Source organism: Spermophilus citellus, assembly GCF_964194105.1.
Source record: "Spermophilus citellus genome assembly, chromosome: 1".
In the NCBI taxonomy this organism is placed as follows: domain Eukaryota; kingdom Metazoa; phylum Chordata; class Mammalia; order Rodentia; family Sciuridae; genus Spermophilus; species Spermophilus citellus.
Window position 1 is genome coordinate 196,631,527 of NC_138182.1, and position 14,697 is coordinate 196,646,223.

At 38.2% G+C, this 14,697-nt stretch overlaps 1 long non-coding RNA gene across 1 annotated transcript; it reads left to right on the forward strand.

Moving 5' to 3' along the window:
- Nucleotides 1-2: 2 nt before the first annotated feature.
- Nucleotides 3-14,368, forward strand: LOC308653551. Its single transcript, XR_014023069.1, has 3 exons — nt 3-37; nt 12,806-12,914; nt 13,688-14,368. It is a non-coding gene; the product is annotated as an uncharacterized lncRNA (long non-coding RNA).
- The last annotated feature ends 329 nt before the right edge of the window (nt 14,369-14,697 follow it).

Here is a 14,697-nt window from a genome sequence, read left to right on the forward strand (position 1 = left end):
CATTCTCTTTCCTGAGGACTTCAGTACGTTCACTAAGGTCTGTATGTTTACTCTTTTTAATGAAGCCAGTAGTTGTTGGAAGAAGTTTTCTCTATCTGCTGCTGCCTTATAACCCATGAAAACTTTTATAGTTGAAGGTGCTTAGTTTACAAATTAAATATGTAAAATAATTTCTAAAATGTCCTGTCTGGTTATCCTTTTTCAAGATCAAAATGTATCAGTTCTGTGGACCTCAGTTTCCTCATCTGGAAAACAAAGTTTCTAAGGTTTCCATGCTAACAGTCAAAATCTTCAACTCTGAGATCAGAATGCCTAGGCTTGAATCCCAGTTAGTTTTTACTCTCTTGGGAAGTTTATAATTTCAATTAATCAGATAATAATGATACCTGACTAATAGAGCACTATAAAGATGAAATAATTTAATGCAAGTGATGTGCATTGGAAAGTGCTTACCACCAGAGTATCCTTCAAGAAATATTAGCTCTCATTGTTTTCTATTATCATCATTTTACAAGTAGTTATTCATTTACCCTTTCAATTATTTATTTAACAAATATTTCCCAGGCATGTGGTACAGACCTGTAACTCCAGCTACCCCAGAGGCAGGAGGTTCAAGACTAACCTCAGCAACTTAATGAGACCCTGTCTCAAAATAAAAAATTAAAAAGGGCTGGGCTAGTGGGGGCGGTGGGAGAGGGGGGTAGTTCAGTGGGAAAGCACCCCTGGGTTCAATCCCTAGTACTAAACAAACAAATAACCCTGAATATTTGTTCAACATTCATTCTGTATAGCTACTATATTGGGGATTTTTTTTTTAAATAGAGGGTGGGGAGCATTATTCCTAACCTCAAGGATCTTCAGAGTTTCATGGAGAAGAAAAATAAGTTAACAAATAATTATAAGTCATTGTAGTAAGTGCTTTAATAGCAGAGAGAAGCTTGGGCATGGGTGGGAAGGCTTACAGTGGATGAGGTCATGTCTAAGTTGAAGCCTAAAGCTCAGCTAGAACTTAACTCTGGCTAAAAGTTAGCCAGGCTACAAGGGGCAATGGAAACGGTAGGGATTGGGGATGGAAGAGTGAGGAGGTTCACGCAGAGGGCCTATCACAGGCAAAGATGCAATTGTATGACAAAGCTATCAGTTCAGGGAGGAAGATACATGTGGTGACTGGCTGATAAGCCAGTGACATAGACAGGAGTCTACTGGCGCTTAAAAGTGGTGCGGAGGAAGGGAATCCAAGGAAGAAAACTGAGAACAAGTAATCAGAGGAGGAGAAGGAAGTCAAGGTTGAACAAGAGCAGGTAGGGGTGGGGTGTTCAATTATATAGGATGCAACAAGGAACTTAAGTGTTACTTTTGCTCCTCTCTTTCCATCCTTCCTTTGGGTTAATTGAGATTTGTTTGTTATGTTTAGATTTCAATTTCCACTTTATCTCCACTATTGACTTACTAGTGATACTTTGTTTTCTTGTTTTTTTAGCAGCTGTTCTTAAGCAGGTGTGGCAATTTTTTCTGTAAAGGCCATATAATAAATATGTTAGTAGGACATAGAATTATGAAAACAAATGGGCTTGGCTGTATGCCAATAAGACTTTTATTTACAAATCAACAGACCGCATTTGGCTCATGGGCGGTAGTCTTCCAATTCCTGCTCTAGGGTTTACAATATACTTCTTTATCATAGTTTATCTTTAAATAATACTATACCACTTCAAAGTGCATTTTAAAATCTATGCTATGGTACATTCCCTTTTCCCTCCTCTTCTACTTTATGCTGTTGTACCATTTTGTTATAACTTCTACCTATGTAATAAACTTCATAATACTTTGTTATTATTTTTAAGATAATGATCTCTTCTTAAAAAGCTTTTAAATGAAAAAAATATCATTTGCTATTTATGCACCTATTACCATTTCCAGTGTTCTTCATTTCTCTGTTTAGATCTGAGTTTCTATCTGGCATAATTTACTTCTGCTTCCCTTGGGATTGGGATGGCTGGAGCTGCCAGGAGCTGGTGAATTCCACTCTTTTTTTCACATGTCCCCTTTAAGTGACTAACAGTATAGTCATATCAGGATAGTTAGGATTTTTACATAGTGGCTGGATTTCCCCAGATCAAGGGCTCCAAGAGTAATTGCTTTCAGATATCCAGGAAGAAGCTTCAAGTTTTCTTTCTTCCTTCCTTCCTTCCTTCCTTCCTTCTTTCTTTCTTTCCCCCTCCCCCTCCCCTCCCCCTCCCCCTCCTCCTCCTCCTCCTCCTCCTCCTCTGGATCGAACTCGGGGGTGCTTAACTACTGAGCCACATCTCCAGTTTTTTTTTTTTTAATTTTTAAAACAGGGTCTTACTAAGTTGTTTAGGGCCTCATTAAGTTGCTGAAGCTGACCTTGAATTTGTGAGTCCTTCTGCCTCAGCCTCCTGAGTCTCTGGGATGTGTTTGGCAAGAAGCTTCTAGTTTTGTTTTTGTTGTTGTGTTCTGTTATTTTTTTTTTTTAAACTGAGGGTTGAAAGTTATTCAGTTTCACTTCCACTACATTCCACTAGTAAAAAAAAGTGAGCTACAGGGTCAGCCTGGATGAGGGCAGCACAAGGAGTTGAATATCAGGACTACAACTCATGGAGGGTGAGAGGCATACTTAAAGATAAGCTACCACAGACTCCAGTAGCTATAAGAGTTTTAAGGAGGAAGGGATTATTGCATGTAAGACTCTCAAGGAAGACATTTCACTGACAAGATGAAGTGGAAAGCAAGGCTTTGAAGGATATTTAGCTTTCCACCTAGGGAGGAAAGTGCGCATAGTGAAATGAGTGTATCCTTGCCAGAGAAACTGGATTCGGGTCCTGCCTCTTTCATTTATTAATCATGTATCTTTGGGTTGAAAACTGCACTGGTTAATTGTTGGGGATAGGGAAGTGTGAGGGTAACAATATATTTTAAAAGCCTAGATTCTAACAGAGGAGCTATTATTATTACTCATGAAAGGATGACATTCCAAGGTGTGCAAAAATGGGAGCCAAAGGATATATTGAGGGCTTAGGGAGTGAACTCCAACATTGATAGTGGTCAGAATGCACACAATGTATATTTTGTATGCTCCAGATGATCTTAAGTTTTGTTCCTCAATATGTAATGTGGTCTGTCCTTTCCTCTGACTGCTTTTAAGATTTTTCTCTTTGCCTCTTTATTTCATCAGTTTTACTATGATGTCCTTTGATATTTGTATTAATTTCCTATTGCTGTGGAAACAAATTACCACAAACTTAGTGGCTTACCACAACACAAATTTATTGTCTTATAGTTCCAGAACTGAGAAGTCCAAATATGTGTCCTACAGAGCTAAATCCAGATGTGGGCATGGCTGCCTGCCTTCTGGAGGCACTGAGGAGAAGCCACACCTTGACATTTTCAGCTCCTCCAGGCCAACTGTGTCCCTTGTTGGATGGCATGTTGCTTGCATGACTCTGACCTCTGTTTCCATTGTCACATCTCCTTCTCTGACTCTTGCCTTTTTTTTGTAAGGATCCTTGTAATTACATTGGGCCTGCCCAGACAATTCAGAATAATCTTCCTATTGCAAGATCTTTCATTTAATCGTACCTTCAAAGTAATATAAGTAATACTCACAAGTTCCAGAGGTTAAAACATGGACATCTTTGGAGACCATTATTTTGCCCACTAAGGTGTTTTTGGGTCTTCTTTTGTTTCACATTTCTTCACTTGAAGTTTGTTGAGCTTTTTGTGTCTGTGGCTTTATAGTTGTCATTAAACTTGGAAAAATATTTCTTTAATTTTATTTTTCTTTTTGCCACACCCTTCCTTCTGTGACTCTAATAAATGTTTATTAGACTGCCCGATATGGTGCCATATTTCAATGTTATATTCATTTTTTTCTTCAGTCTTTTTTTCCTCTGAATAGACAGTTTTTATTGCCATGTGTTTAAGTCCAATGATCTAATTTGCTGTTAATTCTATTAAGTATATTTTTCACTTCAGATATTGTATTTCCATCTCTAGAAGTTTCATTTACTCTTCACATCATGGTAATGTTTCTTTTTACCTTCTTAAACATGTGGAATACATTTATAAAAGCTGTTTTAATATTTTTGTTTGCTGATTGTAACATATATATGATTGATTTTATTTTAGCTAAGGATCATATTGTTCTGCTTGTTGCATGTCTGGTAATTTTTGGTTGGATGCCAGACATTTTAAATTTCATGTCATCAAGTGTTGCATCTTATTGTTTTCCATTAACTCTTATTGAACTTTGGGGACATAGTTAAGTCACCTGGAGTTAGTTTTGGTCATTTTGAAGCATGCTTTTATGACTTGTCTGGTTTGGCCAGAAAAGACTTTATATTTTAGAGCTAATGTGGTCTTGCTGCTAAAACAATAGTTCTCAAAAGGGGCTATCCAATGCCTCATGTTTGAAATCTTTTCATTTGGATTTAATCTTAGATGTATATGAATTTCTATTGGTTTATTCCTTGACCTTGGGTAGTGTTCTTACAAAAATGCATACTCAAATAAGTATTTAGCTATAGATTTGAGGAAAAGCCCTCTGCAGATATCTGGAGCTGACTTTCTTTTTCAGTTCCCTTTTCTTGATTCCTTTGCTTCACAAATTCTAGCCCATTGACCTCCCTGTACTTGAAAATCAGTGAGACTACCAGGACCTGTTTGGGTTCCCCTACCTGTGTTATAGCCTTCTCAGGCAATCAACCGGGGTTAACTGTAGAATTTTTCTCTCATAGATTACATTTCTACACTACCTGCTATTCAATGTTTGAAAACCATTTCTTTGCATATTTAAAAAAATGTTTTTAGATGTTGATGGATTTTTATTTTATTCATATATGTATATGTGGTGCTGAGAATCGAAACCAGTGTCTCACACATGCTAGGCAAGCACTCTACCACTGAGCCACAACCCCAACCCAGCTTTGCATATTTTGTCTGGTTTTCTAATTGTTTAAGGTAGAAGGGCAAATCCAGTTCCTATTACTCCATTATGGTTAAAACCTTTTAGTTTTCGATTTTAAGTATAAAAACAAATATATATTAACATATATATTTATTTAACAGAACAATTCATAAAAACCTATATTGTCACTTCCTCAGAAGTATTTCTTAAGAGAGGAATCCTATCAGCATAGGCTTCTATTGTCCTTAATTCCATAATAACCAGCTGTGTATATCAAAGACCAATCTCAGTATGGAACAGGTGGTTGTATATAGATAGTCTCTTTCTCCCTCTCTAACCTAATAAGATTTAGAATTTATCTTAGAAGATGGCCCACAATCTTCCCCTTAACTACTCATTTTGCCCACCCCTCATATCACTTTAATCCCCAAATATGATGGTTAAGTTTATGTGTCAACTTGACTGGGCCACAGGATGCCCAGATATATGGCTAGACATTTCTGAGTGTCTGTGAGGATGTTTCTGGAAGAGATTAACATTTGAATTGCTAGACTAAGTAAAGCTGATAGCCCTTGCCAGCGTGGGAATTATCTGATTCACTGATGACTACAATAGGATAAAAGGGTGGAAAAAAACTGAAATGTCTTTCTGGCTGTTTGTCCTGGGACATTGATCTGCTTCTGCCCTCAGTACTCTTGGTTCTCAGTCCTTCAGATTTGGCCTGGAATTTTTATTTGTTGTTCGATACCTCTCAGGCTTTGAGGAACACCCCCATCTATCCTGGGTCTTCTAGCTTTCAATTCCAAATCATATAACTTAGCCTCTATAATAATGTGAGCCAATTCTTTGCAATAAACCTAATTTTATACACACACACACACACACACACACACACACACATCTCTAGCCTATTGGTTCTGTTTCTCTAGAGAACTCTAACACACCAGGGTTGGATTCCAATAATCCTGTGTATTCACTGTGACCCTACCTGTCATGAATAGAGCTGAATACTAGAGCCAGGCTAATCACAAAATAAAAACTGGAACTTGATAGGTAGGTAGGTAGATAGGTAGGTAGGTAGATAGGTAGGTAGGTAGATAGGTAGGTGGGTAGATGGATGGATGGATAGATAGATAGATAGATAGATAGATCAATAGGGCTAGTGGTGTCACTCAGTGGTAGAACGCTTGCCTAGTATATGTGAGGTCCTGGGTTCCACCCTCAGTAGTATAAAGAGAGAGAGAGAGAGAGAGAGAGAGAGAGAGAGAGGGAGGGGAAGATAGATAGATAGATAAATACAGACATAGAGGATGGAGGTTATATGAGAGCAAGGGCTATAAAGAGAGATTCAGAGTCTATGTGACTAACTCTAACAAATAAACTTAGGATTTAGGAGCTGCCATGTTACCTAAGGTTACCTATACAACAAGCACATGGAAGAACAGAGCATACCTGTAATGAAAAGAAGAGATGACAGAACATAGCCTGCATTTCTAAAGTTTTGGGGGTTTTTTGGTTTTGTTTTTTGTTTTTTGTTTTTTTTTTTTCTATTTCTACCTCCAGGTCTTCTGAACTCCTGAACTTGTGTTCTATGATAACCCTTTCTACCCTTCTCTTTTGCTAGGACTAGCTTACAGGGATTTTTTTTTAACTTCAACTAACTTAGAATTTGGGTTGCCCAGAGCAGATTGTTGGACTTCCACACTGCTGATTCCTCCACTTCCACTCCTTTGCCGCCAGTCAAACCTGGGGGAGACTCATTGTTCTCTCACCAGAAGCTCTCTGCACTACTCTGTGCTCCAGTTTCCAGGATCTGCTTTTCTCTCTGATTGTATCTACCCCTTGTTAGTAACTCCTGGGCCACTACTGTCCTGCCCCCAGGCCTCAGTGACTGTGGCCCTTCTGCCTGGTCAGTAACTGACCTTTAGTATAAGGTCCATCATACTTGAGCAACATCCATCAGAATTTCTGGCTTCTGTGTTCCTGGCTGGGAGGCACCTAAGGATCACAAAGGAGATTGTCATTCTTCCTACTACAAGACTAGACTGAAAGGTTATACAGACTTTTTCTGATAGGATAACTTCTGGGACAAAGCAGATGGATCATTACACTTTCTTATATTCTTTTCAATCCAGTCAAAGTCATGGAAGGAGCTTGGAAGTGAGAGAGTGAGCCTTGTTCATTATATCTCCCCTTTTCTCTCAAGAGACCCCTCACAAATGCCAACCTATATAAAAAAGTATAATTGAACACATTAATATTGAAGATTGAATTGTGCTATTTTCCAAGGTTTCAGACACATTGAAAACTAGCACTTTCACAGTAAAAATGGGCAAGCATTGCCTCCTATATTTTGAGTATGTATTATTATTGGAGTTCATTTTTAATTTTATACACCTACATTTCTCTCCAGCTGATCATAAATTTGCTAAGCCCTGACATAAAACAATTTTTAGCAAGAGGGTGCATGAGGGAAGTTATAGTGGGTTATTAAAGCAGTAGAGAGAAACCTAAATATTGCTGAACAGGGCATAAATGGAGCTTTAAAATGAACAGTTAAATAGCCTAAGAATACTGATTATTAAAATCAAAAAGTTATAAGATTTCATGTGAACTATTAAACTCTTTCATAAATTTTCTAAACTTGATAGATAGGAATATCCTTTGAAAAGAGAAGCTTTTTGTGTCTATAGTAAGTTTCAGAGTTTATTTTATCTTTTATGATCTATTTTATTTTATGATCTAAATAGTCAACATGAATTTCTGCCTTTTAATACAAATCAGAAAGATATTTAAATAAAAGGTACATAATAGTTAACTTTTAAAAATGACTATTTAGCCTCAAATTCTACATAAGGAAATGCAGCCAAGGACATGAATAGACAATGTATAGATGACTAATACAAATGAGAAATAAATACTATATATAAAAATCTGTTCAACCCCTTTAATAAAGATGCCTATTGATTGATATCACAGCATGGTACCATTATTTCTCCATGTATCAACAACAACAAAAAAGATTTAAAAGATAATATTCTATAATGGCAAAGATATACCATAATAGGCACTCATATACGATTGATGGTGATATAAATTGATACAACCTTTTGCAGAATGTTAATCAAGTTCATACCCTTTAATCAAGGATTTTCCCTTTAGAAATTCTAGGAAATAATCAGAGCTATGGATACAGATTTATGTACAAAGGTTATTATAACAGCAAAATTATGAAGTATTTTGTATCAGAATAATTTTAGCTGCAAGTACCCAAAACACTGACACCAGCAGTTTTAAAGAGCAAATCTATTTCATATAATAGGAAGTACAGAAGAGGAAGTGAGGTGGGCTTCTGTGATTCACCAACATCACTAAAAAACTATTTTGTTCATCTGTTCTGTAATTTTCAGAACTGGCAGGAAGTAAAATGCTGCACATAAAGTTAATGATGTCTGGAGGAAGATAGACAACCCCTTTTTGTGTCTCTGTCTTAGATATGAGAAAACCTCTCAAATCTTTCTCTCAGAACTTCCCTTCACATCTTGTTGGGGAGTGCAGAAGAAAATGTGTCTTATGAGAGTCTAGAGAAGGTAGTCTAATTTTAAAGCTAGGGAAGCTGTAACTTGAGAATTTCTCATATTGGGTGCCTCTTTAAGAGGCAGACAGTGTGAACAGAATTGGGGTAGAAGCATTTCTGAAGAGGGAGAGATTGTTTGGCTCATGCTCTTTCACAAAGACATCAGATCAGACTGAGATTTTCCTTAGGATCCAAGATTCATTGGGTGCGGGTGCCCTCCACCATTGAGCCAAGTCACTCAAAAATAGAAACAGATAGTGGTCAATATTTGGTATCCCTGAGGGCTATCAGGGTCAGACTGGAACAACAACAACAACAACAAAAACCTTCATCCAGCACTGGGGAGTGACCCTGACCAGCTGCCTTCAATTATCTCAAGCCTTCCTCTGTTCTCCCACAGAAAAGAAACTGAAGCAAATCAGGACTGACATTCCCAACACATGGGTGAAGGGGGAATCCAACCTACCTCCTGACTTTTGAATGACAGTAGGGTGACATCAGACTTTCAAGTTCCCACTGTCATGACAATTCTAGGTCACCTTGACCCCTGCTGACTGGTTTAATTGGATTCCTAACCATATATTCTCACAGGTTTTATGGCTCTAAGGAACTATCCTTAACTCCCAGAGTTTAAGGATCTGGTCACAAAAGTTTTCTCCCTCAGGGAAACTTGGGTTTCTCTTATCAATATTATTTTAGGCCTGCATTTCTCCTGCAGTAAACAGGTAGTTTGCTAAGGAATGTGACGTATCCTGTCCACAGAGGCCAGGCAGGGCTGCAGGTAAATTGCTTCTTGGAAACGAAAGCATGTGGGGGTCAACACAGTTAATAGAATGTTATATACAACATTTAGCTTTTGTAATGCCACAAATGTCCTCATGAGCTGAAGTTAAGATGTCTAATGCCATTTGATTTTGCAAAATATCTTTCTTTTGGCATTACCTCTGTGTTTAGTAGAGATCCCTTTATGGGTGTCAACTAGGTTTTTCTTAGTACAGTTTAGTTAGGACTTTTATGTGCCACATTACATCTTTTAGATCACTACAAGGGATAAATATTGAGGCTAGATTATCATACTAGCAAACATAGAAACACAGATCAGGCCTGCCCATGTAGGAGGTTAGGAATATTTGTAGGTCTCAAATTGACTCAGAAAAGCTTGTTGACTCTTGAAAGTCTCTTTTGATACTTATCAGGCACACTTGTCTATGAAACCTTCCTTTATTGTCTCCAGCTTTACTTACTTTTGGTGGGAGTTCATCTGCGATTTTAGGGGCACTTAATGAAGAAGAGGGCTGGGGTCAGGATCTCATCTAGGGGACTTATGGAGTGGGAGTCAATGAGAATTAATTGTAGAGCAGAGCAAGGTTGGGATAATGAAGGCCTTGAGTAAAGGTAAAAGAAAGCTTGGAGGCAAGGAACCGCAGGCCATTTGCCATTTCGTTGGAGGAAACTGTCTTAGAGGATTTGGGGTCAAGGGTCCTGAATTCTAATTGGGTACTGAGTCTAATGCATTTGCTTTTGAAGTCAGATTTGAGGTGGAGGATTTTGAAATTTTTAATGAGACAACGTAAGGGTGAATCCTGCGGGATGGCCTGGTTAGCCCCCATGTTGGAGAGGTTTGACAGTCAAGATCAAAGTGTCCCTTGATGTCTCTTGTCATAGGACAGAGTTCCACAAGAGAATGAGAGGGTACCCTCTTCTACAATCTCAATGGTAGAGGACCTCCGGGGTCTGGATGAGCCAAAAGATGAGGGTCTTGGGCAGGGGCCTCTGTGAGAGACTGAAAGGGATCTTATCTCTCCCTGAAGAATGAGAAGGCTGGTGTTGCTTGCAGGAACAAAATGCCATAAAGTGGCCTCTGGTCCAGAGGTCTGAATACATAAGGGAAGGAAGGAATTGGAAAGGATAGGGTTAGAAGGAGGATACCTCCAACACCAATAAAGGACTCAATACAGGTCTTTGCTTCATCCACGTGGCAGTAAGGCAGCAAAATTCTGGCCCAGGATTGGGGTCCATTTCTGGTTGCATATCAGCCGCCATTGAGCTATACTGAACTTGGAGAGTGTGAAGGGCCTCCTTCTATCAGGAGGAAAGAAGGAAAGAAATGGAAGAGAGATGAGATGAGAACAGATGGCAGAGGTTTTTTAGGATGGGGAAAAATGGAGAGCCCCAAACCCTGTCCTGAGTTTTAGCAGCAAATGAAAGAGAGTACAAAAAAAAAAAAAAAAAAAAAAAAAAGAAAGAAAGAAAGAAAAAGAAAAAACAAAGGGAGACAGAACCCAATGGATCAGTGATGCTTTACTAAGCAATGGAGGGAAATATTTTCAAGGAGAAAATGGTCAATGGCTACAACAAAGGTCTGAGTTTCATAGGGTTTGGCAAAGCCAGGTCATGGAAGGAGTTGGTCAATTACTTCAGATGGGCTTACTTTCAGAGGGCAGAGGGATTATGGCAGATAAAGGAAATTGTGACAGGTCAGATTCTTGAGATCCCTTTTCCCCCTGAGGATTTTGTAAGTCTCCATTTTCTTCACATAGTCTATTAGCTTAAACAACAGAAATTTATTTCACAGTTTGGGAGGCTGGAAAACCTAAATCAAGGTGCTGGTTTAGCTCTTGGTGAGGGCTGTCTTCTTGGTTTGTAAATGGCTATCTTCCTTCCCGACGACAGAGGGTCAGCCCTGTCATTCCTTCTTTTTGCTAATCTCTACCCTTATAACCTCATCTAAACCTAGGTACACCCTTGCCCCCAGAGGTCCCTTCTCCAAATATCAGCACATTGGGGATTAGAGCCCAGCATATGAATCTGCAGGGAGGTGGGGGAACAAACATTTAGTCCATAGAAATGTGTCCAAATAAGAAAAAGGGTGTGTGGGGGGAGAATAGAAAATTATATATATTTATATCTATGATACATATACATATACGCGTTGATGTATACAAAGAGAAATCAGGGAGAGATGATAAAATGTTACTATATACTCTGTGAATAAGATTATTTATTTTTATTGTCCTCTTTATTCTACTCTATATTTTCATTCTTTTCTTCATAGATGCACATTTTTTAACAAAATAAAAATTTTTTATATAAGTTTTTATAAAATTATATATCTAAATATAAGTTACTCATATTTGAGTTAATGGCAGTTCTAATTTTAGCCAAGTCAGTTCTCCACCTCTCTGTAATTCATACTTGTGGGTTTGGTCTATGCTGGATGATTTCTTCTGGATCAAGAAGTATGCAAAGCCTCTTTATTTTGACTATTTACATAGTACTCAGTTGAACAGCTGCTGTTCTATTATCCAAAGATCCAGCCTATTTTTGATATTAACACCTGTGATACTTGTGATAAACTTTTTGAGGAGCCCATGGTCATGGGGACAGTTGCCTACTTTTGGGTATTGGTGACATCTCTTTCAAAGAGTACTAATTGAGGACTATGGTGAAACACTTCTTAACAAACCTTGGGCTCAATGGCTCTCTGGCTGTTGATTGTCACATTAATAGATTTGAATTAGTGAGACTCTTTTCATTTTTAGTTTGAAACTGACTCATTCAACTTCATCACTTTTGGCCTAGAAGGATACGGGGAGAGTTGACAGGAAAAATTTAAGGACTCAAAAAGAGGGCTCTTAGGATATCCTCCCTGATAGGCAGTAGGGTAGCAAACCATCCCATTTTGCCTGGAAATAAGAAGGCCTTGGAAAAACTAAGGGGGGGGGGGGTGATCTTTTTAGTCACTGTTCCAGAAACTACTTGTGCCAGAAGAAAAACACCTGGTATCACTAAAAAATGGTTCAGGCAGCTAAAAAATATTCACATTGTTTTTTGTTTTCCTCTCTTTTCTTATTAAAACTGTCTCAGAGCATTCCAAGCTGTTTCTGTTGTGCTGCTGCAAGGAATGGAATTTTTTTGCCACTTTTCAGCCAGCAATCAGGGGAAGCAGAGAAACCCAAGAGGCTGGGTGGGGTGGCAACATCAGGAAACCCTGAGAAGGCAAAGAGACAAGTAAAATCCAATAGGGAGGGACCTTTCTTGTCCATGAAATCTCCTGCAGAAACCTGTCCAATAGACATCTTTTGTTTAAAAATGATAAGAATTTGATCCTTTTATTAGGTCTACAACCTAAATTTTTGTTCATCTTTATTCTCACTTTCAGTTTTAAAGATCTGTTGTCATGACAACATCATGAACTGAGTAGTTCAACCTCCTTTATGTTTGTTGGTGTCTGCAATGTTATTTAAAATGGCAAGGTTTTCTAAAAAATTTTTTTTTGATATTTTGTCTCTCAATCTCTTTAGGAATTATTCTATGGATTTATAATGCTCATTTCTGATATGAACACCAGAGCCATATTCAACAACAACAACAAAAAAGTCTCTGAGAATTTCACATAGGCCTTATTTGCAGGTGAGAGATTACATGTAAAATACTGATTTTGCAGGATTACACAAATGATGCATTTTGTGTCGCATCTTATACACTGCCCTATTCCTTTTCAGTAAATGTGATTATTTGAAAGGTCAAGGGAAAAACAAAAACAAAAACTTAAAATGGGCCTGGTGTGGTAGCACATGCTTGTAATCAGGAAGCTGAGACAGGAGGATCATGAGTTCAAAGCCAGCCTCAGAAAAAAACTAAGACACTAAGCAACTCAGTGAGATCCTGTATCTAAATAAAATACAAAATAGGGCTGGGGATGTGGCTCACTGCCCCTGAGTTCAATCTCTAGTACCAAAAAAAAATCCCCAAAACCTTGAAGTGTGAAAATTCTTATATATTGAATGATAACATACAATCAGAAACTAATAAGAATGAGTTAAAAGCACATTTTCAAAATGATTAGTACAGTTTCCAATATGTCATGCTACTGAGAAAAAAATATTTAATACTTGGATTTAGGGCTGTAATTCAGACAAGTTTTTTGAATGCTCAATAAACTACACTGAATGGATAATTAAATCAGACTCCAATGCCTGTAAGCTAATGAGATGCATTTTCCTAAGATTCCTGAATTAGCATGTGAATGCACAGATTTTAGCATCTTAATGCTTTTGTGTTTGTTGAATGAATCAATTTATTCTTTAGAATGTGTGGCAGAAAATATGCTAGAGAAATTAGCCAATATTATTTTTTCTTTTTATATCTTCCACTCTTTTTCCCCCACTGTTTTCTTCATTCAGATTCTGTTGGTTTGATTAGATGAAGAACATGGCAAAAAGAACTATCTGAGGTTTTTAAGCAGACTGGCTCAAAGACCACCTAGAAATAAGGTTTCTGCGTTCCAAATATGAAATAGAACTAGCTGAGAGTTATACTAAGCAGCAAAATAGACCACTCTGCTAATTAGAGAAGACATCCTTGCTTCCAGTGCCTGGAACTGTGACCCAACTTGTGAGAGGTAGGTAGGGGTTGGAATCAATTGGTCCTAGAGTTAGAAAGTAAGATTCTACAAAAAGACTATGTTTAACTTTCCTGAAGGCCAAGGAAAATAGGGACTGACTATGGTGGCCTTGCTCCTCTCCTTGGCTTGGCTAAACTTTAGACAAGCTTCTTCCTGACTGGAAGCTCCTGACCTCCTTTTCTTGTAGTATTGACTTTGGAAAACTTTTAGTTATAAATCCATTTTCTGACCCTTAGAAATGTAAATCTTCCACAACTCAAGAATGTCTTTCTTGAAATTAAAGAAGACCTTAGAAGATTGAAAGATCTACCTTGTTCTCAGATAGGCAGAATTAAAATTGTCAAAATGACTATACAATCAAAAGCACTATATAAATTCAATGCAATCCTAATCAAAATCCCAATGACATTCCTCAAAGAAATAGAAAAAGCAATCATGAAATTCATCTGGAAAAATAGGAGACCCAGCTACACAACATGGCGGCGGGCGCGGAGAGATCAAGTCTCTGACCTCTTCAGCTGTGTGGGCATAGGGAGTCGTAAACAACCTAAATCTGTTTGCTCAGGATCACTAGGCAATGCTGAGCTGACGTGGATCTGGGGCGAACAGTCTGGGCCTCTCAGAACACACACTGAGCCCGGATCGGCTGAATTCAAGCTCCCGTTCCCCTGCTTCCCGCAGACGAACAGCTGTGACTCAGCACTAATCCATCTGGCTGAAACAACTGGTCAGCCCTTCTGATCCTACGGAGGTAAATGCCAACCGAGCCTTCATAGGTACTGGCCACAG